The following is a 6000-nucleotide window of genomic DNA, read 5'->3' as shown; positions in this document are numbered from 1 at the left end:
CTCGATAAACACGGGTAACGTGATCATTTTCCATCAAATATAACTATGAACATCATATATCTTGTCTACTTGAATTGCCGAAAGCCGACCACAAAAAAATTAGAAAGTTTCAGGAAAAAAATCATGTCCATTTCTTTTTATCCTTTAAAGAAACAGATGTAAAATAAAAACCTATAAATATCCAAGGAGCGAATTAAAACAACAACCTGTGTAATTATTTGATCTACATTTATTGAAAGGACGAAAGGCTTTGCAAATGGACACGGGCAACGAGGTCAGTGGGGAAAACATTCCAACTTCCAGTTCCTCCTGTGGACAAGCCAATTAGTTAAATGGTTCAGAAAGATGCTTATCAGAAACTAACACGAAACGGAAGAAACCGATAGCATCGCTATTTTTAACGCGTTCCCTCAGTGATGCTGGCAGAAGGGGTATTTCTGTTCCTCTGAATGACTTCCTCGTTGTTTACTTTTATTGCGAATAAAAAAGCACACACACGAAAAACAAAGCAATTAATGCATATTGATTTGGAAGCAGGCACCGTAGCAGGATAAAAGTAAAACAGTCACTGATGCCAAAAGAAGTAATTAAATAGATTTACTTTTTACTTTCTCGTTCACGTATCTCGTATATTTGAAGTTGCTGATCTGTGTCTAATTTTGGGCTAAATCTGTTTATTGATAGATGGTCTGTTAGTTAATCTGTTGGAGCATATGTGAACCTTACAATTCAATAGCCTTAAAAGAATGTATTGTAGTGATCAAAGAATTCGATTTCTAGATCTCAGCGTTTTAAACCTCTCTACGCCTATATATATATATATATATATATATATATATATATATATATATATATATATATATATATATATATATATATATATATATATATATATATATATATATATATATATATATATATATATATATATATATATATATATATCGAATCCTGTCGGCTAAATAATATGTAACATTATTTTGTTTGCCGTAGAAGGTAGGTTTGAAGACATAGATGAGACTTAGTAATTTTAATTTCGTTTTATTCTCTTACGGGAGACAGGCATGACTTAATTACAAGAAGGCGCAGCGCGGCACAAAAGCAGAAGTAAAGAAAGAAGACAAAAAGAGCCGAACAAATGATCACTAGTCTTATATAACATATGATTTCTGGCCAAGCGCAATTCAATACACATGGTGACCTTTGACACCTTTTCAAGGGCACCAAAGGGATCACTTTCATTTGAGACGTGGTACTGATGGCGCATTAGTTTTACAAAGGGATTAAATAAACCGAAAGTGGAATTGGATCACGAAATAAGAGAATATTTTAGAATGAAGTTACGATGGGCTAAATTAAGATAAAATCTTGAAAATTAATTTGGATTAAATTTAGAGTTTAAAATATTATTATATATATGTATATTTTTCTGAACTACTTGTATCTGACAGTGAGCACTATGACTTAAAATAACAAAAAGAGTTTCTTTATGTAGATTAAACATCATAATAAATCTATCGAATTCCGAACGAAATCTTTCTGCGAGAATTTATATATCCATCAGGGTAAATATGAGCTTTTGCGTGAAGTTTTATCTATGGTATTTGTTCAAGATTGATACATTTTACATGTGATATACTAGAGTTATATGAACAAAGCGTCAGTCTGAAGGATACCATGGAGACAAAATTTTAATGCATTTAAGTTAGTTTTCCAACACGAGCAAACAAATATATTATGGTCCGGGAGCTTTTATATTAGCCACTAGTAATTACCATGCTATTTTGGTGTGAAAATTTTGAATGGAGATTCCAACTCGGATCCATTTCTGCATCTAACCAGAATTCAAAAGTAATGATAACTCCATTTAATCTTAATATAGTTTTAAACTAATACAATGAAATGACATAAGTATTCAATCACCTTTTCTGATTCCTATTCTGTTTGCTTCGAATTAAAATTTGAGAAATATGATGATCGTACTGTATGTATGAGAATGTTTCTCATGCTTAATATTATTTGTTGAAATAAGTTGAGGACGTGCAAAAAGCTGTAGTTTGGTCAATAGGATTTCATCCTAAAGCAGGATCTACGACTAAAAAAGGGTAAATGTGGTATGATAGAGCCGAATGCTGAGAAAAAAAAATATTATTCACCCTTCTCCTACTTGTTACAAAATGCATTTTTACGCTTTTGCTTGCGGCTTGAATGCTATCGTAAAAATATATATTTAAAACAAGTTCTAAAGCTGAAATTTGATCGAACTTTCAGTATAACTAATATCGCACACTTCGTTGGCACACCTGTTCTTAAAAGTGAGACAACCATCAACAAGCGCGTTTTGCATACGGAACGAGGTCAATAACTGCTTTTGAATCTATTTTATCTCCACCTTTCCGAAGGGGGCGTAGCTCAGATGGTAGAGCGCTCGCTTAGCATGCGAGAGGTACCGGGATCGATACCCGGCGCCTCCATTTTTGAATTTAATTCCACACGAATGAAAACTTTCATTATCAATTTGGATTATTTCAAATGCGCATATTTCATAAGCTCCTCTTTTAACAAATTAAAACAGTTTGGCCCCAAATTCATAGACTATGGTTAAAAAATGAATAGGGTGTATAATTGGATCCACCATAGAGTTTCTAAAGCTATATGCAATGTAAACTCGATATTCTTGCCGAACTTCGAATCGAAGTTCAATATTCTTGAGGAAAAATTCTGAATCTAAAAGTTTCGATGCACATAAACACATTTTGTATGTTTTATTCCATTTTTTAATAATAATAACTATGCATAATTAATATATTAGGGTTTAAAAAGACTTGGATTATTGAAGAAATTTACTTTTTTATTTTTTACGCTCCAAGGGTTTGAGTATAATCTGAAAAGCTAAATCGTACCTTTTTCCATCTAAAAAAATTTCTTCAATCTCAAACCAATTTAATTTAAAGGCACTAATTATTATTGATCTATTTTATGTTTTGAAATTCTGAAGGAGGCTAATGATGAAATATGCATGAAAGAGCAAATTTTGTCAAAGAAAAACTCCGAAATTTCAAGGAAACACCCACCTTTCAAAGACGCTGCAAGCTAATTTTTTTAATTTTCTATACGCCTATCTTACGTCTTGTATATCTGAAGGAATAGCAACACTTATTGTTCTGTCCATCTGGTAAACGAAGACACCCTTAAGTACAGCTTCAAGGAAGAATTCCAAAAATGCGAGAGGACTATTTCCCTGGAGGCACAGACACCGCTTTTTGGATGCTCGGGTATGAAATACATGCTTTTTTGTGCAACTATGTGATAGAGTTGTGTATCTAAACGAATTAATCATTTCATTTTTTTCTTCTTCACAAATGTGGAGTCTGGAATCTCGAGTTTTGGATTTATTAAGACTGTAAGAGATTTTTTTCTTTCTCTATACAGCTGCTATACAAATCCCCTAATCTTCCAGCGTGCGAGCTGTATCATACTAGTAAGGCAATATCTCATATTTATCAAACAAGCCAATCGCAACGTAAATGTCGGAACCCATTAACGGCATAAAGTACATTCATTTCAATTAAATAACCGATATTTCTCCGATTACCCTCTCACCATCGAGGAAAATGCTAGCGAGATCTGATGTACACGTTTAATTTGTCTTGGACGAATCACTAGCAGCACAAAATCAGAGAACCGATTAGCAGGCATAAAATACGGCGATGGACTTAAATACTGCAAGCGTACCTCCAATGGCGCAGAAGTGTACAGCAAATAATTACCGACAGTTTTGATCAGAATCTTCATTGGAAGTCGTACGCATGTATGCATTACCCAATTAAATTCATATTTTTCAAACTGCTTATTTGTTTTGAAACATTTTGCTAATTATTTGTTCGGCATTTGTCTCTAATTCATTATTTGAAAAAAATGGATGCATCAGAATCACACATGTCAAAAACGAATTTTCGAAACACTTACGCAAATAAGCAAATAATATGCAGAAACAAATCTCTTCAACTGAATCTGTTATGAATTTTGTGGAAATACCTGCGGATTTGTTGACACACCTGTGCCCGAGGTGAGAAGTGCACGAAATGATGTCAACAACGGATTTTGAACAAAAATTATGAGTTTCGGTTCGAAGGGGACGTAGCTCAGATGGTAGAGCGCTCGCTTAGCATGCGAGAGGTACCGGGATCGATACCCGGCGCCTCCAGTTTTAAAAATGAAGAATTGCATTCTTTTTTCAGACACGAAAATATGTCAACAACTGAGTTTGAATAGATAGAATGTACCCTTCTTCGAAGGGGGCGTAGCTCAGATGGTAGAGCGCTCGCTTAGCATGCGAGAGGTACCGGGATCGATACCCGGCGCCTCCAGTTTTAAACATGAAGAATTGCTTTCTTTTTTCAGACACGAAAATATGTCAACAACTGAGTTTGAATAGATAGAATGTACCCTTCTTCGAAGGGGGCGTAGCTCAGATGGTAGAGCGCTCGCTTAGCATGCGAGAGGTACCGGGATCGATACCCGGCGCCTCCAGTTTTAAACCTGAAGAATTGCTTTCTTTTTTCAGACACGAAAAAATGTCAACAACTGAGTTTCAATAGATATAATGAACCCTTAATCGAAGGGGGCGTAGCTCAGATGGTAGAGCGCTCGCTTAGCATGCGAGAGGTACCGGGATCGATACCCGGCGCCTCCAGTTTTAAACATGAAGAATTGCTTTCTTTTTTCAGACACGAAAATATGTCAACAACTGAGTTAGGATAGATATAATGAACCCTTCTTCGAAGGGGGCGTAGCTCAGATGGTAGAGCGTTCGCTTAGCATGCGAGAGGTACCGGGATCGATACCCGGCGCCTCCAGTTTTAAACATCTAGAATTGCTTTGTTTTTTCAGACACGAAAATATGTCAACAACTGAGTTTGAATAGATATAATGAACCCTTCTTCGAAGGGGGCGTAGCTCAGATGGTAGAGCGCTCGCTTAGCATGCGAGAGGTACCGGGATCGATGCCCTTCGCCTCCAGTTTTAAACATGAAGAATTGCTTTCTTTTTTCAGACACGAAAATATGTCAACAACTGAGTTAGGATAGATATAATGAACCCTTCTTCGAAGGGGGCGTAGCTCAGATGGTAGAGCGCTCGCTTAGCATGCGAGAGGTAACGGGATCGATACCCGGCGCCTCCAGTTTTAAATATGAAGAATTGCTTTCTTTTTTCAGACACGAAAATATGTCAACAACTGAGTTAGGATAGATATAATGAACCCTTCTTCGAAGGGGGCGTAGCTCAGATGGTAGAGCGCTCGCTTAGCATGCGAGAGGTACCGAAATCGATACCCGGCGCCTCCAGTTTTAAACATGAAGAATTGCTTTCTTTTTTCAGACACGAAAATATGTGAACAACTCAGTTTGAATAGATATAATGAACCCTTCTTCGAAGGGGGCGTAGCTCAGATAGTAGAGCGCTCGCTTAGCATGCGAGAGGTACCGGGATTGATACCCGGCGCCTCCAGTTTTAAATATGAAGAATTGCTTTCTTTTTTCAGACACGAAAATATGTCAACAACTGAGTTTGAATAGATATAATGAACCCTTCTTCGAAGGGGGCGTAGCTCAGATGGTAGAGCGCTCGCTTAGCATGCGAGAGGTACCGGGATCGATACCCGGCGCCTCCAGTTTTAAATATGAAGAATTCCTTTCTTTTTTCAGACACGAAAATATGTCAACAACTGAGTTTGAATAGATATAATGAACCCTTCTTCGAATGAGGCGTAGCTCAGATGGTAGAGCGCTCGCTTAGCATGCGAGAGGTACCGGGATCGATACCCGGCGCCTCCAGTTTCAAAAATGAAGAATTGCTTTATTTTTCAGACACGAAAATATGTCAACAACTGAGTTTGAATAGATATAATGAACCCTTCTTCGAAGGGGGCGTAGCTCAGATGGTAGAGCGTTCGCTTAGCATGCGAGAGGTACCGGGATCGATACCCGCCGCCTCCAG

The 6000-nt window shown here is 37.0% G+C and overlaps 10 non-coding genes across 10 annotated transcripts; all 10 read left to right on the top strand.

Moving 5' to 3' along the window:
• The first annotated feature begins 2401 nt into the window (after window positions 1–2401).
• On the top strand, window positions 2402–2474 carry Trnaa-agc (transfer RNA alanine (anticodon AGC)). The gene has a single exon. It is a non-coding gene; the product is annotated as a tRNA-Ala (tRNA).
• Window positions 2475–4134: 1660 nt separating this feature from the next.
• Trnaa-agc (transfer RNA alanine (anticodon AGC)) lies at window positions 4135–4207 on the top strand. Its single transcript has one exon. It is a non-coding gene; the product is annotated as a tRNA-Ala (tRNA).
• Window positions 4208–4297: 90 nt separating this feature from the next.
• On the top strand, window positions 4298–4370 carry Trnaa-agc (transfer RNA alanine (anticodon AGC)). The gene has a single exon. It is a non-coding gene; the product is annotated as a tRNA-Ala (tRNA).
• Window positions 4371–4460: 90 nt separating this feature from the next.
• Trnaa-agc (transfer RNA alanine (anticodon AGC)) lies at window positions 4461–4533 on the top strand. Its single transcript has one exon. It is a non-coding gene; the product is annotated as a tRNA-Ala (tRNA).
• Window positions 4534–4623: 90 nt separating this feature from the next.
• Trnaa-agc (transfer RNA alanine (anticodon AGC)) lies at window positions 4624–4696 on the top strand. The gene has a single exon. It is a non-coding gene; the product is annotated as a tRNA-Ala (tRNA).
• A 90-nt stretch (window positions 4697–4786) lies between these two features.
• Window positions 4787–4859, top strand: Trnaa-agc (transfer RNA alanine (anticodon AGC)). Its single transcript has one exon. It is a non-coding gene; the product is annotated as a tRNA-Ala (tRNA).
• Window positions 4860–5112: 253 nt separating this feature from the next.
• Trnaa-agc (transfer RNA alanine (anticodon AGC)) lies at window positions 5113–5185 on the top strand. The gene has a single exon. It is a non-coding gene; the product is annotated as a tRNA-Ala (tRNA).
• Window positions 5186–5601: 416 nt separating this feature from the next.
• On the top strand, window positions 5602–5674 carry Trnaa-agc (transfer RNA alanine (anticodon AGC)). The gene has a single exon. It is a non-coding gene; the product is annotated as a tRNA-Ala (tRNA).
• A 90-nt stretch (window positions 5675–5764) lies between these two features.
• Window positions 5765–5837, top strand: Trnaa-agc (transfer RNA alanine (anticodon AGC)). The gene has a single exon. It is a non-coding gene; the product is annotated as a tRNA-Ala (tRNA).
• An 89-nt stretch (window positions 5838–5926) lies between these two features.
• Trnaa-agc (transfer RNA alanine (anticodon AGC)) lies at window positions 5927–5999 on the top strand. Its single transcript has one exon. It is a non-coding gene; the product is annotated as a tRNA-Ala (tRNA).
• Window position 6000: the final 1 nt, after the last annotated feature.

This window comes from Argiope bruennichi, chromosome 3 (genome assembly GCF_947563725.1).
Source record: "Argiope bruennichi chromosome 3, qqArgBrue1.1, whole genome shotgun sequence".
NCBI classification, from domain to species: Eukaryota; Metazoa; Arthropoda; class Arachnida; order Araneae; family Araneidae; genus Argiope; species Argiope bruennichi.
This window is presented reverse-complemented; position numbering and strand designations above follow the sequence as displayed.